The 17553-nt window shown below is 46.0% G+C and overlaps 2 pseudogenes; both read left to right on the top strand.

The window, feature by feature from the left end:
* The first annotated feature begins 3269 nt into the window (after positions 1 to 3269).
* LOC116558199 lies at positions 3270 to 14568 on the top strand (annotated as a pseudogene).
* Positions 14569 to 14857: 289 nt separating this feature from the next.
* On the top strand, positions 14858 to 17095 carry LOC116558198 (annotated as a pseudogene).
* Positions 17096 to 17553: the final 458 nt, after the last annotated feature.

Raw genomic sequence — 17553 nt, 5'->3', positions numbered from 1 at the left:
CCACTACACCCAGCTAATTTTTGTTTCTTTTTGAAACGGAGTTTTGCTCTTGTTGCCCATACTGAAGTACAGTGGTGCGATCTCGGCTCACTGCAACCTCTGCCTCCTGGGTTCAAGCGATTCTCCTGCCTCAGCCTCTAGGTTTCACCATGTTGGTCAGGCTGGTCTGGAACTCCTGACCTCAGGTGATCTGCCTGCCTTGGCCTCCTAAAGTGATGGGATTACAGGTGTTAGCCACTGCGTCTGGCCACCCCCCAACTCTTTTTAATCATTTTTCCCTTTTGATAGAAATTTTACATACCATGCAATGCACAGATCTTACGTGTACATCTGCCCAGTTTGAATAATGCCTTATATCTGTGTAACTTAAATTCCTTCAGAAATATAGAAAGTTTCCTCTGCTCCTTCCCAGGCAACCCCCCAGCCCTTCCCACATACTCTCACACACTTGAGGCAACCACTGTTCTAGTATCTTCCACTGTAGAGTTTTACATGCTCTAGAATCTCAAAATAATTGATCTTTTGTCTTCCTTCCTTCCTTCCTTTCTCTTTCTCTTTTTTCTTTCTTTCTTTCTGCTTTTCTTTCTTTCTCTTTCTCTCTCTCTTCTCTCTCTCTCTCTCTCTCTCTCTCTCTCTCTTTTTCTTTGAATGGAGTCCTGCTTTGTCACCTGGCTGGAGTACAGTGGCCCAGTCTCAGCTCACTGCAAACTTCGCCTCCCGGGTTCAAGTGATCCTGCCTCAGCCTCCCAAGTAGCTCAGACTACAAGAACACGCCACCATGCCCAGCAAATTTTGTATTTGTAGTAGAGATGGAGTTTCACCATGTTGGCCAGGATGGTCTCAATCGTCTGACCTTGTGATCCATCTGCCTCAGCCTCCCAAAGTGCTGGGATTAAGGCGTGAGCCACCACGCCCGGCCTGTCTTATTTCTTTTTTAATCAGCATGTTGATTCATCCATGTTGGCGCGCGCCAGTCATTTGTTTCCTCTAACTTGTTATTTTTTTTTTTAATTTTGAGCCTATAGAAGAACTTAAAGATCGTACCGTGAAGCCCCCTGGACCCTTGACCTAGACCTTTACATCGTTACCATTCTGCCACATTGGCTTTCATTCTCCTCTTCTGTTTACTGACCTACTTGAAGGCTGCACCTATCAAGATACTTCATTGCTAAACACTTCAGTATGTGCTCTAGCAGCAGAGACATTCTCCCACGTGACCGCAGCACCATTATCATGCCCAAGGTGCTTGATATTTATACAATACTTTTACCCAATATAGAGCCCATGTTCAATTTCTCTCCTAATCTTTTTTGAGATTGAGCCTCGTTCTGTCGCCCAGGCTGGAGTGCAGTGACACCATCTCGGCTCACTGCAACCTCCGCCTCCCGGGTTCAAGTGATTCGCGTACCTCACCCTCCCAAGTAGCTGGGATTACAGGCACCCACCACTATGCCCGGCTAACTTTTGTATTTTTAATAAAGAAGGGGTTTCACCATGTTGGCCAGGCTGGGTCTTGAACTCCTGACCTCAAGTGATCTGCCCACCTCAGCCTCCCAAAGTGCTGGTATTACTCTCCTAATGCTCTTCAGAGAACGGCAGGCACCCATGGTGGGAAGTGTGGTGGGGTCTGGGAATACAGGGTCATCTGTTCTGACCTTGACCCTTCGTCTTTTGTACTTCCCTCATTTTCCCTCCCTGCCCCCCAAGTCCTTCCTCTCCCTGGGCATCCAGTGTGCACGCTGCCCTGGCTTGGGTAGCCACCCAGCTCTCCTGAACCTGCTAATGCCTCCTAGGCAGTTGATTCCAGCTCTATTTCTAGGGACTTCACTTCCCTTTTTATCAGCGGCCAACCCCTCTGTGGTACACCCTGTGCCGTCCCATGCACCTGCCCCGGGGCTCATTTGAATAAACTTTGGTAATGAACAGGAAAGATCTTGTCCATTCCTGAGGTACCACAGACACTGGAAAATAGTCCTCCCTCCTCATTTTTTTTGTGGCTAGGTCTAACTGCTTAAATAAACCTCTCTCTCCTCAGTCTTCTCCCTCAACAACAAGCTACTGGAAAGTTTTCCTGGACTTAAACACTGCCTTCTGCCACACAGACACAGACACACACACACAGACACACACTCACTCACACATTACGCCAGCAACCTCACACTCATCAATTCTCTGCCCCCTTCAGCCTAAGCCTCTGAGTCTCCATTAGGGTGAGACAGGAGCTATTGAAGCCCATCCAGGTAAATGCCATGTTCAGAGGCAGAGCGATAGCCCTTGGAGCTCTGTAGCCTTACTGCACCTTGCCCTTGCTAAGCCATGGACCTCCTGGCCAGCCCCAAGCTCCTACTGTCCCACCTGATGTCACTGATCACTTGGCTGCAGGACAGAAACACACACTTGGCTCCAGAGACCAAGGACCTCATATTTGCCTCTCTAAATACTTATACTCGGTTCTGCCACAGTCCCCTGCAGTGGGATGTTGAGGACATGCAGTAATGAACTTCTCGCGGTGGTTGAGAGGAAGAGGAAGAATGGGCTCAAACATGGAGTTCACAGAGCCAGTGATAGTCTGAAGGCCTGGCCCATCTAGGGGTTCTAGAGCTCAGGGAGCAGCACTGGACCCCAGCAACTCTAGACAACCTGCCTGCCTGGACAACAGACAGGGACTATGCAAAGGAGCTGGAGCATTTTTTTTTTTTTTAAGACAAAGTCTCACTCTGTCACCCAGGCTGGAGTGCAGTGGCACGATCTCAGTTTACTGCAATCTCTGCCTCCTGGGTTCAAGCAATTCTGCCTCAGCATCCCAAGTATCTGGGACTACTAAATCAGCCACTGCACCTGGCCAGGCTGGCTTCAAACTCCTGGCCTCAGGTGATCTGCCTGCCTCGGCTTCCCAAAGTGCTGGAATTAAAGGTGTGAGACACCATGCCCAGCCAGGAGCTGGACATTGAGTCTGAAGACAGCATTCCAGCCTCTGTTGCTGCCCGTGCCTGAAAGCCTGGCCTTGTCCAGCAGCTGGAACTGAGGACCCAGAAAGTGCCAGGTCCCTCTTCAGTGCAGACACGCGTGGCTATGAAAACATCTCAAAATGGGCCAACGCCTTTGGCTCCTTCTAGTGGCAGGTGCCTACTATTTGTAACTCCATTCACTGTAGGAATCCTGGGCCCCCCAAAATGTCGTACAAGCCGTGAGCAAAGGGCACCCCTCTTACTTCCAGCAGGGCTGAGTGTATTTATTTTAGACATTGGTTCAAGTGGTTTCTGGATGTCATGACAGCCGCTGTGGAAATGCTGGTGCCCTGTTTCATCAACTCAGGGGTAGGGGTGGCCAGCTACCAGGGAAGTTGCACGGGTTAGCTCTACTCAGTGGGGGAGGGAGCTACACATAAACAGACAAAACCAGGAGGCGAGAGGGTCTCCTTGGAGGCTACCATCTCGGAGGCAGGCTGCCCCTCTCCACAGGGCGCCATCTTGGAGGTTGGCTGCCACATTCTCCATAGGACTAAATCATGGGTGTACCTTCATCATTGGCCCTATGGCTGAACATTTTACATTCTTGAAACAGGATCTTGCTCTGTCTGCCGGACTGGAGTGCCGTGGTGCAATCACAGATCACTCCAGCCTCAAACTCCTGGGCTCAGGTGATCCTCCCACCTCAGCCTCCCGAGTAGCTGAGATTACAGGTGTGAGCCACCATGGCTGGCTAATTTTTTCAGTTTTTGTAGAGACAGGGTCTCACTATGTTACCCAGGCTATCACCAGGTATTTTTAAAATGAACTCAAGGGATAGGCCTTTTGTCATCTGAAGAGACCAGGAGAAGTATTATCAGAAGAAGGTTCCAGGGTTGACGGGAGTGAGCCCACCGTGCAATGTTTGCCATGTGTCACTCTTCAATGCTTAGACAAGGCCCCTTCCCCAGGTATGGGTCCTTTCCTAGCTCTGTACCCCATTCACTTCAGATCTCTCTTCCCCTCACTTCTTCTTTTTTTTTTTAGATGGAGTTTCACTCTTGTTGCCTAGGCTAGAGTGCAATAGTGCCATCTCAGCTCACTGCAACTTCCACGTCCTGGGTTCAGGCAGTTCTCCTGCCTCAGCCTCCCGAACAGCTGGAATTACAGGCATGCACCAGCATACCCAGCTAATTTTGTATTTTTAGTAAAGATGGGGTTTCTTTATGTTGGTCAGGCTGGTCTCGAACTCCCAACCTCAGGTGATCCACCCACCTAGGCCTCCTAAAGTGCTGGGATTACAGGTGTGAGCCTCTGCAACAGATTTTTTTCTTTTTGAGATGGAGTTTTGCTCTTGTTGCCCAGGCTGGAGTGCAATGGTGCGATCTCTCAGCTCACTGCAAACTCCGCCTCCTAGGTTCAAGTGATTCTTCTGCCTTGGCCTCCTGAATAGCTGGGATTAAAGGCACCCGCCACTACCCAGCTAATTTTTGTATTTTTAGTAGAGACGAGGTGACACCACATTGGTCAGACTGGTCTCGAATTCTTGACCTCAGGTGATCCGCCTGCCTCAGCCTCCCAAAGGATTACAGGCTTGAGCCACCAAGCCCAGCCTCTTTCCCTCACTTCCACGACTCCCCAGCCCCACCACCAAGGCACTACTTGGGCCACTTGTTCTGATGTTTGGTCCTACGTTGTATTCGAGATTTCAGATGGCTTACAAAAATACCAACTGAATCAGAAAAAATAGAGAAAAAAACATTTTAAAGCCAGGTTACGCTGAGCAAAACACAGCTTTTTGTTTTGTTTTGTTTTAGAGATAGAGTCTCATTCTGTCACCTAGGCTGGAGTACAGGGTCATGATCTTGACTCACTGCAACCTCCGTTTCCTGGGTTCAAGCAATTCTAGTACCTCAGCCTCTGGAGCAGCTGGGATTACAGGCACGTCCCACAGCACCCTGCTAATTTTTTGTATTTTAGTAGAGAGAGGATTTGGCCACGTTGCCTAGGCTGGGAAAACCATGGTCTTCTACAGTTGCTGGAAGAGGACTAGAATTCTCTCCAAGTTTTCAGGAGGCCAAAGCAAAAGGGCAAATGATCATTGCGTCAGCTGCACAGGCCGTAGGGGTGATCACACTAGTGTTGAGGAATAGCACGTCTTGTTGTCTCTGAAAAGTGAGAACAGAGAGAAATCTCCTGCAGTGGAGATTTCTCCAGCCAAGGAGCGCTGATGCTCTATCTCACCTGAGAAGACTGCTCAGCTTTCTTTTACTTTCTTGCTTTTTTTTTTTTTAATAGAGATGACAGTCTCATTTTGTTGTCCAGGCTGGTGTCAAACTCCTGGGCTCGACTGATCCTCTCACCTCAGCCTCTCAAAGTGCTGGGATTACAGGCATGAGCCACAGAGCCCAGCCTGACTGCTCTGTTTTCAGGATGGTGTGGGAGGGGGGCGTTGTTGGTTGGTTTTGGGGTGGTAGTTTCCTTCTGTTGTTGTTTTTAATCAAATTCACAAGTTGACTCAAATAACATTGTCACAGTGATTAACCCCTTTGGTAGTAATGAGAAAATCATACGCTGATGCAAATAGATAAGGAAGAATTCCAGGAAGAGGAAAGGATAGGAGAGGCATTTTACACCTTATCAAGATCAAAGGACAGAGACCATTTCTAAACAAAACCAAACCCTGAAACTCCCCATCACAGAACATGTCAAAAGGTTTCTGCATCTCTACTACGGCACCCATCACCATGATTGGCCCAGAGTATTTCCAAACTATTGCTATCCATCATATTTTCCTCAGCACCTCGTATTTGTAACTTACATTATTTAATAACTGCTTCCTTGATCTCTTCTCTGGCTGATACGAATTGAGGCCGCAGTATTTCGATTTGCCAGCAGGTGTCACCCCAGCTAACATGATTCAGAGAAGCCAAAAAACTGAGGTTCTTTCCTCACACCTTTGATGGCACCAAAATGTGTGTGGGCAGTGCAAAGTCCGAATTCCTAACTAGGACATCCCAGGCCCTTCATATTTGGCCCAACTAATGTTTTACTGCCTTAATTTTTGCCAATTCCGGCGCGCATTCAATCAGCAGAGGTTTATTGAACATTTGTTATTTGTAAGGGGCTGTGCTGGGGACTGGAAATGAGAAGATGACAGATTTCACCTCTGTTCCAGAGAATTTCACGGCCTGCTCTGCCTAGGAAAGGGCTAAGCTGCTATGTTAAAAACATTGGCAGCTGGGTGCGATGGTTCACGCCTGTAATCCCAGCACTTTGGGAGGACGAGGTCAGGAGTTCGAGACCAGCTTGGCAACATGGTGAAACCCCATCTCTACTAAAAATATAAAAATTAGCCAGGCGTGGTAGTGGATGTCTGTAATCCCAGCTACTTGGGAGGCTGAGGCAGGAGAATCACTTGAGCCCGGGAGGCACAGGTTAAGCTGCTACAACAACTATGTGTGCATATATGTACGCATATATGCTATTAGACATTACATAGTATATATGTATAGATGTACACATTATACGTGTATATATGTATGTATAGTTGTCATAGCTTAGCCAATGCTATGGATATGGATTAACTGTATATAATTATATAGATGAGCTATATATATAATTATCCATATCTATAGCATTGGCTAAACTGCTATGGCTAAGCTGCTAATTTTTTTTTTTTTTTTTTGAGACAGAGTCTCACTCTGTCACCCACACTGGAGTGTGGTGGTGCCATCACAGCTCACTGAAGCCTCGAACTCCTGGGCTCAAGTGATCCTTCCACCTCAGCCTCCTGAGTAGCTGGAATTACAGGTATGGGCCACCACCCCAGGCTAATTTTTGTATTTTTCATAGAGATGGGGTCTAACCATGTTGTCCAAGCTGGTCTTGCACTGCTGGGTTCAAGTCATCCAACCACTTCGACCTGCCAGAGTGCTGGGATTACAGTCATGAGCCACCGAGCCCAGACTACTAATTTTTTTTTTTTTTTTTAAAGATGGGGTTTCACCATGTTGGTCAGGCTGGCCTTGAACTCCCGACCCCAGGTGATCTACCTGCCTTGGCCTCCAAAGTGCTTGGATTACTGGCGTGAGCCACTATGCCTGGCCCCAGACTACTAGTCTTAATTAGCAGCTATATATGAAATATGTGTATTTCATAGCTAATGTTATGCATATGAATAATTGTATATATAAAATATCGTGGGCCGGGCGCGGTGGCTCATGCCTGTAATCCCAGCACTTTGGGAGGCCGAGGCGGGTGGATCACGAGGTCAAGAGATCGAGACAATCCTGGTCAACATGGCGAAACCCCGTCTCTACTAAAACTACAAAAAATTAGCTGGGCACGGTGGCGCGTGCCTGTAATCCCAGCTACTCAGGAAGCTGAGGCAGGAGAATTGCCTGAACCCAGGAGGCGGAGGTTGCGGTGAGCCAAGATCGCGCCATTGCACTCTAGCCTGGGTAACAAGAGTGAAACTCTGTCTCAAAAAAATAAATAAATAAATAAATAAATAAATAAATAAAATATATGTTTCTATATGAGATGTAATTTTATATCTACATCATGTATAAATTTATATTATGTATGTTTGTTATATAAAATTTATATATAATATAGATATAAAATTTATTTACACATGATATAGATATAAAATTATTTAACATTTATATATATAAAATATCCATATCCATAAATCGGCTAAGCTGCTGACCTGTTAATCTTAATTATAAGATATAATTATATATATGAGAGATACATAAGATATTGGATAAGAAGTTGAAAGAAGATACAATTAATTTATTTCTCAAGCAAATGACCAGGGGTGGGTGGTCCAGACTGGTCAGGCTGTTCAGCTCCATTGGGTCAGTCAGGCCATGGCTTCCTCCTATCCCTTTGCCTCACCCTTCCCAGGATGTCATCCTTGGCTGCATGGTCAAAGCTGAGTCATAACCTCATCCATGCTTCAGCCTGGAGAAAGAGAAGAGAAAAAGTGGAGGGCATGCAATTTTGCTTTTAAGCAAGAAACACAAAATCACACCTACCACTCATTCACATTCTAGGGCATGGACCTAATCCTATGGCCACATCTAGCTGCAAGGAAGGCTGGGAAATGTAGTCTTTTGCTAGGCAGTGATGAGCCTAGTTAGAAATGTGGGGCAGCCTGGGCAACACAGCGAGACTCTGTCTCTACAAAAATAAAGAAATGAACAAATTACTTGGACATGGTGGTGTATGCCTGTAGTCCCAGCTACTCAGGAGGCTGAGGCAAGAGGACTGTTTGAGCCCAAGAGTTTGAAGCTGTAATGAGCTATGATGGCACTACAGTACCTGAGCCTGGGTGACCGAGCAAGACTCTTTCAAATAAAATAAATAATAAAATAAAAGTGGGGCAACGAGCAGTCTGGTCAGAAAGCATCTCTCTCACTCTTTCACACCTCACTTTATTTTTAATTGATTTGTGAAACAACTTTGTATCTTCTAGTGTTGCCATCAATTGCATTTGCATAGTCACAGTTTAGAAATGCCAGTTCATGGAAATTTCTGGCGAGTAGAATGTCCTATAGCAGTTTATTGTGCACATTTTATGTTAATGAGACATCTATTACTTCCCCCTCAGGGATGACAAGTGTTATCACAATGCAATTGAGCTGATAAAACTCCAGTAAAGTGAAACTTAGAATCAAGTTGTAGTCTATGCAAGAGAATGCAACATTTGAGTCAGCTCTTGAAGCATGTTTAGAAGCTGGCCAAAAAGAAAAGAAGAAAATTCCAGAGTGTGAACAGCATGTACAGCGGCCTGTAATCTTGTGGGGGACAAGGCACGTTCATTGCCGGCAGTGGGTATGTGTGTAGGGAAGGCAGGCAAGAAAGAAAATGGGTTGGAGTCAGGTTGTACCAGACCTTATACACCAAACTAAGGAAGTTGGATTTTACCCTGTAGAGTAGATGCTTTGGGGGGTGCATTAGTCCATTCTAATACTACTATAAAGATATCACCTAAGACTGGGTAGTTTATAAACAAAAGAGCTTTAACTGACTCATGTTCCACATGGCTGGGGAGGCCTCAGGAAACTTACAGTCGTGATGGAAGGGGAAGGAGAAGCAAGTACCTTCTTCACAAGGCTGCAGGAGAGAGCGAGAGCACAGGGGAAACTGCCACTTACAAATCATCAGATCTCATGAGAACTCACTATCATGAGAACAGCATGGAGGAAACCGCCCCCATGATCCAATCACCTACCACCAGGTCCCTCCATCAACTCATGGGGATTACAATTCGAGATGAGATTTAGGTGGGGACACAGGGCCAAACCATATCAGGGGGTCCTTCCCAGTCCAAGAGCCATGACCATGTCCAAAAACTCTGTCACTCCATGGGTTTGGGTCCAGGTAGCCAGTTGACAGGTTTTGTTGCTGTCATTTTGTGAGATGGGAGTCTCACTCTGTCGCCCAGGCTGGAGTGCAGTAGGACCATCTCACCTCGCTGCAACCTCTGTCTGCTAGGTTCAAGTGATTATCCTGCCCCACCCTCCCAGGTAGCTGGGATTACAGGCTCCCGCCACTATGCCTGGCTAATTTTAGTATTTTTATTAGAGATGGGAGTTTAACCATGTTGGCCAGCCTGGTCTGGAACTCCTGACCTCAGGTGATCTGCCCACCTTAGCCTCCCAAAGTTCTGGGATTACAGGCATGAGCCACCATGCTCAGCCCCCAGTTGATAGTATTTGACCCTCACTGTCTTGCTCATAGTTAGCTGATATCTCCAGGGATGAACACCTAACCCAGGAAACACCTGACCTGACAGGAAGTCTGATCCTTCCTCTCAGGAATCTGAAAGTGGGATTGAAACCACTACTTATTGCTGACCTGGGCCCAGAACAATAACAAATACACTGGAAATTACAGGGCAGCACTAAGAGCTATGTAAATGCAGAATCAAACAAAGCTGGTCTGCAGGGGACAGACCACCAAAGCAGGTGTACAGAGCAAAGTAGGGATGAGACTCAGAAAAGGCGCACATGGATTTCTACCCAATCTCCAATTCCTAGTTCCTTTTCCTCCCGGATCTGGGCAGCATTTTCCAATACTTGGGAAATGCTGGGTTGCATAATACCCCTTTATTGCCTTCTTTCTTTTTTCCTTCAAATAGATTCAGTAATAAATTATTTACAGCATAGGCTAAACTGCTGCTGTTGCCCAAAAGACTCGCAAATATAGCTGCAACAGTGTAGTTTATTATATCTGTAGGCAGGCAGTCCAGGAAGCTTGGGGGCTCTGAGGCACTAGGACATCCAGGGAACCAGGCTCTTTCTGTCTCTGTTTCCCAGCAGTCCATGCCTTAAATTGTTGCTTTTCTCTGCAAGATCAAAGCTAGCTGCCAGCACCACACCTGCATACCAGGGAGGCATGTACTCAGGATTTAGAAGGGCAAGACTTGGAAATGGTATACACTACTGCTCACAGCTCACTGGCCAGAACTTAATAATAACTCCACCTAGCTGCAAGAGAGTCTGGGAATACAGCTCTTAGTTGGACAGCTGAAATCCTATTCTATGGAAGAAGAAGACAATAGATAATGAAGGAACAATTCACTGTATGCCTCATGGTTTCTGTAAATTGCACCCAAAGGACCCCAACTTGAGCTCCCCAAAGCTTTTCTTGCCTACTTCAAGCTGAGTTGGTGTCTCCCTTTTCTGTACTTGGTTCTCAGCCTGTATCACTGCACTGTACTCACCTGTTTGCTGGTTAGTTGGTTGGGTTTTGTTTTTTGTTTTTTGTGGATTTTTTTTTTTGAGGCAGGGTCTTGCTGTGTCAACCAGGCTAGAATGCAGTGGCACAATCACAACTCACTGCAGTCTCAACCTCTGAGGTTCAAACAATCCTCCTACCTCAGCCTCCCAAGTAGCTGGGACTATAGGCATGTGCCACCATGCCCAGCTAATTAAAAAAAAAATTTAGTAGAGATGAGGCCTCATTATGATGTCCAGCCTGGTCTCTAATTCCTGGGCTCAAGCGATCCTCCTGCCTCGGCCTCCCAAAGTGTTGGCATTACAGGTATGAGCCACCGTGCCTTGCCTCACTCATCTGTTAATTTATCTATATGGAAGAGACAGTTAGTGATCTCTAACTTCTGCTCCTTCCCTCTTCCTTGGTAGTTAAGACCCCCTCCCCCAAGTGTTATGTTTGGCACATTGCTAAATGGAATAAAGTTGATGTTTTCCAGGGTCCCTTACTGCTAGGTGTGGTAATATGGTTCAGTTCAGGGGCAGGCATAGTGACTCACACCTGTAATCCCAGCACTTTGGGAGGCCAAGGCAGGAGGATCACTTAAGTCCAGGAATCTGAGATCAGCCTAGGCAATATAGTGAAACCCTGCTCTGCAAAACTACAAAATAGCTGAGTGTAGTGGCACAGCTTGAAGTCTCAGCTACTCAGTAGGCTGGAGTGGGAGGATCATTGAACCTGGGAGGTCAAGGCTTTGGTAAGCCATGACTGTGCTACTGCACTCCAGCCTGGGTGACAGAATGAGACTCCATCTCAGAAAAAATAATAAAGTTCTGGCCAGTGAGATGACAGCTTCCAGGAAACCCTATAAAAGATAGCTGGCATGCGGCCTTTGCCACTACTTTCTTCCACATTTCTCTTGGTTGGAATAGCAGTGTAATGACTGGAGCTATGGCAGCCATCTACGACCATGAGATATCTTGGGAGTGGAAGCCATGCATGTTAGGGCAAGAAGAGAGAAGTCTTGGTTCACGACACTGTGCCATACTAGCTTGGGATACTACATACATTATTTCTGAAAGAGAAATAAACTATTTTATTTTGGGGTGTTCTCCTTTACTCCTAGCCAGACCTAATCCTTATCCTAACAACCTGTGTCCTTGAAATTTTTCAATGGATGATAAGCCCTGGAGAGCAAGGACTGATTCTTTTCATCTGTGCGTGTCTAGTGCCCTTTTTCAGATTATATTCATGGATATCGGGCAGATTTCACTTTGACCCTAATCAGGTTTGTTCCTTTCCACAAATGGTCCACTAGACCTTCCGGGTGACACTATTAGGCTTTGCCAGTCCACTCACTTTCTTACTCATGCAAGCACGATTTCAAGCCCCCTGCATTCTGCTCAGATCCTCTCACTCTCAAGGTGACCTCGCTGCTAAGATTCAGAGAAATTGAAGTGTTTGAGACACTAGTTGCCTCTTCCCAGCACCAAATGAAAGGCTCACCTTCTCCTCTACTTGCCTCTTGTTATGGCAGGGGTTGCTCTTCCTCCCATCAAAGGTGAGGCTCTCATTCCTGCCTTGCGTCTTGGCCAAGGATCCTTGGTAGGAACAGAACTGCCTATCATCCTTCACTCTCCTGCCTCGATCTCCAGCTCTTTCAGAGCTTTTCTTTCTCTTTCCTTCTTTTTTTGAGACAGAGTTTTGCTCTTTTCGCCCAGGCTGGAGTACAATGACACAGTCTCAGCTCACTGCAACCTCCACCTCCTGGGTTCAAGTGATTTTCCTACCTCAGCCTCCCAAGTAGCTGGGATTACAGGCATGTGCCACCACGCCCAGCTAATTTTTTGTATTTTTAGTAGAGATGGGGTTTCACCATGTTGGTCAACAGGACTTGAACTCCTGACCTCAAGTGATCCATCTGCCTCGGCCTCCCAAATTGCTGGGATTACAGGTGTGAACCACTGCACCTGGCCTCTTTCAAATCTTTTCTACTGATTCCATAATATGCACAAGTCATGTTCATTAGAACAAACAATAAACACACACACACACACACACACACAGCCTTAACACGTCATCGCCACTCATATCCCCTTTGCAACTAAACTCCAAAGAATGGTCCATACTCACTGCCCCATGGCCTCCCTTCCTGCTCGTTCTTCACCCCAATCAGTGTCATCACCCAAGATGCTCCTGTTGCTAACGTCAGCAGACGTGTTTCCAGCCTCTTCTTTCCCTCTCAGCAGTGGTGAATCATGTTAGCTGCCACGCTGTGGCCTCCGGTGGACCTGGCCCTTCCTCATACCTCTGCAGAGCCTTCTTCTTCTGCTCAGTTATTAAAATCATGTTTGGCCTGAAGGTACTTGATGCGCTCTTTTTCTTACTCTATCCTCTTTCCTACCTGACTTCCTCCTGTGGCTAAATTTTGTATTTTTAGTAGAGACAGGGTACCTTTTTTTTTTTAAATCCAGAGAAAGGGAATTGTAACACCTGTTTCACAGGGTTGTTGTGAGGATTAAATGCTGTCTATACAATGTGCCCAACAGTTTCCTGTGCATTAAATTGCATATCATGTACTCATATACTCTTAGTTCCTTCTTCTTCCTGTAACCAAGAGGAAGCAACCACTGGTGAACCACAAGACAGAGAATTCCTGGCCCAGTCCTCAGCCAAAGTCTGCCTGTACTTCCTGTTCTCCGGGTTCTCATGGTGTCTACCTGCCACGTGGTGATCAAGGATGACGACCTCTTGATAATCCATGCTCCTTATCTTACTCCTTTCCCTCTAAAACCAGAAAAGGCTACATGATTAAGAAATAGCACATCGAGGTTGGGTGTGGTGGCTCACGCTTGTAATCCCAGCACTTTGGGAGGCCGAGGTGGGTGGATCACTTGAGGTCAGGAGTTTGAGACCAGCCTGACCAATATGGTAAAACTCCGTTTCTACTAAAAATACAAAAAATTGGCTAGGCATGGTGCACACACCTGTAATCCCAGCTATTCAGGAGGCTGAGGCAGGAGAATCACTTCAACCCAGGAAGCGGAGGTTGTGGTGAGCCAAGATTGCGCCAGTGACCTCCAGCCTGGACCACAAGGGTGAAACTGTCTCAAAAAAAAAAAAAAAATGCAGCTAATGGAACGTGGCTGCAGCTCTTGGGGATCCTGTGTCTTTTTTCGCGATCCAAGCTGGACCTACACACCAGCAACCATGTCTAAGGGACTATTGTTGGTGTTGATCTTGGCTGTGTGGGTGTTTTCCAACATGGAAAAGTAGAGACAATTGACAATGATTAGGGAAACCAAATTAGTGCAAACCGTGTTGCCTTTACAGACACTAAATGATTGGCTGGTAATGCCACAAAGAATCAAGTTGCAATGAACCCCACCAACACAGTTTTTAGTGCCATATATCTGGACGCAGATGCTGTTGCCCAGTGAAATATAAAGCATTGGCCCTTCACAGTGGTGAATGATGCTGGCAGGCCAAGGTCAAGGAGGATACAGCCGAGAGACAAAAAGCTTCTACCCAGAGGAGAGGTCCTCTATGATTCTGACAAAGATAAAGGACATTGCAGAAGCTAGTCTTGGGTGTTTTCCCAAGACTCTCAGCATCAGGCTACCAAAGATGCCGGAAGTATTGCTGGTCCCGGTGTACTTAGAATTATCAGTGAGCCAACTGCTGCTGCTGTTGCTTATGGCTTAGACAAAAAAGGTTAGAGCTGAAATAATTTTGCTGATCTTTGACCTGGGAGGTGGCACTTTTGATGTGTCCGTCCTCACTATTGAGAATGGGATCTTTGAAGTCAAATCTAGAGCTGGAATGCCAGGTGCAGTGGCTCATGCTTGTAATCCCAGCACTTTGAGAGGCTGAGGTGGGCAGATCACTTGAGGTCAGGAGTTCAAGACCAGCCTGGCCAACGTGGTGAAACTCCATCTCTACTATAAAAAAAAAAAAAAAAATTAGTTGGTTGTGGTGGCACGCACTTGTAACCCCAGCTACTCGGGAGACTAAGGCAGGAGAATCTCTTGAACCTGGGAGGCGGAGGTTTCAGTGAGCAAAGATCATGCCGCTGCACTCCAGCCTGGGCAACAGAGCAAGACTCCATCTCAAAAAAAAAACAATATATATATATATATATATATATATATATATATCTACATCTGGAGACACCCACTTGCATGGAGAAAACTTTGACAACCGAATGGTCAACCATCTTATTGCTGAGTTCAAGCACAAGCATAGAAAGATGTCATTGAGGCCGAGGTGGGCGGATCATGAGGTCAGGTGTTCCAGACCAGCCTGGCCAACATGGTGAAATCCCTCTCTACTAAAAATATAAAAATTAGCTGGGTGTGGTTGCGCACCTGTAGTCCCAGCTACTTGGGAGGCTGAGGCAGGAGAATCACTTGAACCTGGGAGGTGGAGGTTGCAGTGAGCCGAGATCATGCTGCACTCCAGCCTGACAACAGAGCAAGACTCTGTCTTAAAGAAAAAAAAAAAAAGAACTTCACTGCCTACTTTGACAACCAGCCTGGTGTGCTTATTCAGGTTTATAAAGGTGAGTGCTCCATGACCAAGGATTACAACCTGTCTGGCAAGTTTTGGGGCTTTAAAATTTTTTTTTATGAAGAAAAGATGTTTATTTTGGCTCATGCTCCTGCAGGCTGTACAGGACGCATGGTGCAAACATCTTGCTTACGGTATGAGCCTCAGGGAGTTTACAATCATGGTGGAAGGTGAAGGGGAGCAGTGTATCACATGGCAAGAGAGTGAAGAGGAAGGTCCCAGACTCTTTTAAACAACCAGATCTCTATCAGCCACCTGAGCAAGAACTCACTCTTCACCGAGGGAATGGTGCTAAGCCATTCATGAGGGATCCGCCTTCATGATCAAATCACCTTCCACCAGGTCCCAATTTCACCTCTGGGAATCAAATTTCAATATGAGATTTGCAGATAGCAAACATCCAAAGCACATCACAAGGTCTCCAGATGGGTTTTCTTAATAAAAAAGCCATTTCCATATCTAAGTGTGATATGTAAGAGAAACATAGGAGAAAGAATTTTGAGATGCAGTTTCTTCTTATTTTACCACAAATTTATTGAGATATTATTAACATACAATAAACTTCATTCTTTTAAAGTATACAATTTGTTGTGTTTTGATATATACACAGTGACATACAACTACCACTGTTTTCCAATGTTACAAAAGTTTGGCCAGGCACAGTGACTCATGCCTATAATCCCAGCACTTTGGGAGGCTGAGGTGGGCAGCTCACTTGAAGTCAGGAGTTTGAGACAAGCCTGGCCATCATGGTATAACGCCATCTCTACGAAAAATACAAAATTAGCCAGGCGTGGTGGTGTGCACTTATAGTCCCAGCTACTCGGGAGGCTGAGGCAGGAGAATCACTTGAACCTGGGAGGCAGAGATGGAGGTTGCAGTGAGTTGAGAATGTACCACTGCACTCCAGCCTGGGTGACAAGAGCATAACTCCATCTCAAAAGCAAACAAACAATAAAAAATTGTAATAGTTTGATCAACCTGAAAAAAAATTCCATATCCACTAGCCATCATTCTCCATTCACCTATTCCCCCCTCTAGAAAACATTAATCTACTTTCAGTCTCTCTGGATTGGCAAGTTTGAGCTCACAGACATACTTCCTATCCTCCACGGTGTTTCTCAGAGTGAAGTCACTTTTGACACTGATGTTAATGGCATCGTCACTGTCTCTGCTGTGGACAAGAGTACAGAACAAGATCACCGTCACTAATGACAAGAGCCATTTGGACAAGGAAGATATTGAGCTATGGTCCAGGAAGCTGAGAAGGGCAAAGCTGAAGTTGTCATCCAAGAATTCACTTGAGTCCCATGCATTCAACATGAAAGCAACTGTTGAAGATGAGTAACTTTGAGGCAAGATGAATGATGTGGACAAACAGAAGGTTCTTGACAAGTGTAATGAAATTATCAATAGACTTGATAAGAATCAGACTGCAGTGAAGGAAGAAATTGAACCTCAGCGGAAAGAGCTGGAGGTAGCGTGCAACCCCATCATTACCACGCTGTACCAGAGCTCAAGAGGCACCCCAGGGGGAATGCCTGGGGGATTCCCTAGTGGTGGAGCTCCTCCCTCTGTTGGTGCTTCCTCAGGGCCCACCATTGAAGAGGTTGATTAGCCAACCCAAGAAAAGATGTAGCATTGTTCCACACAGTGAAAACATGGAAGACTTAAATTTATAGCAAATTCTGTGGCAGCTTTAATGTTCGGCTGCATAGTAAATTACTGGGCATTCTCAATCCTTGAATATGGAACATGTGCCCAAGGGAAGGAAATAACATTGCACTTTATAAGCATTGTATTGTAAGTGGAAGATGGAATGTCTTAAATGAAACTGCATTTAAGATTGGGAAAAAAAATGAGATGCAGGGCCAGGCGTGGTGGCTCACGCCTGTAATCCCAGCACTTTGGGAGGCTGAGGTGGGCAGATCACCTGAGGTCAGGAGTTTGAGACAGCCTGACCAACATGGAGAAACCTCACCTCTACTAAAAATACAAAATTGGCTGGGCATGGTGGTGTGTGCTTGTAATCCCAGCTACTTGGAGGCCGAGGCAGGAGAATCACTTGAATCTGGGAGGCAGAGCTTGTGGTGAGCCAAGATTGTGCCATTGCACTCCAGCCTGGGCAACAAGAGTAAAACTCCATCTCAAAAAAAAGAGAGAGAGAGAGAGAGGGAGAGATGCAGTTATATGTTATGGTAGATGTATTTTACCCTAATTTTTTAAAAAATGAGATGCAATTCACACCCATCAGATTGGCAGATATGGAGAAGTTTAATAATGTTCAACTTGGCAAGAATGGAGAAAA

The sequence above is a fragment of the Sapajus apella genome, unplaced genomic scaffold (genome assembly GCF_009761245.1).
Source record: "Sapajus apella isolate SASKATOON/1434 unplaced genomic scaffold, GSC_monkey_1.0 scaffold21, whole genome shotgun sequence".
NCBI lineage: Eukaryota > Metazoa > Chordata > Mammalia > Primates > Cebidae > Sapajus > Sapajus apella.
The sequence above is the reverse complement of the archived record's forward strand: the minus strand, read 5'-3'. Positions and strand labels throughout refer to the sequence as shown.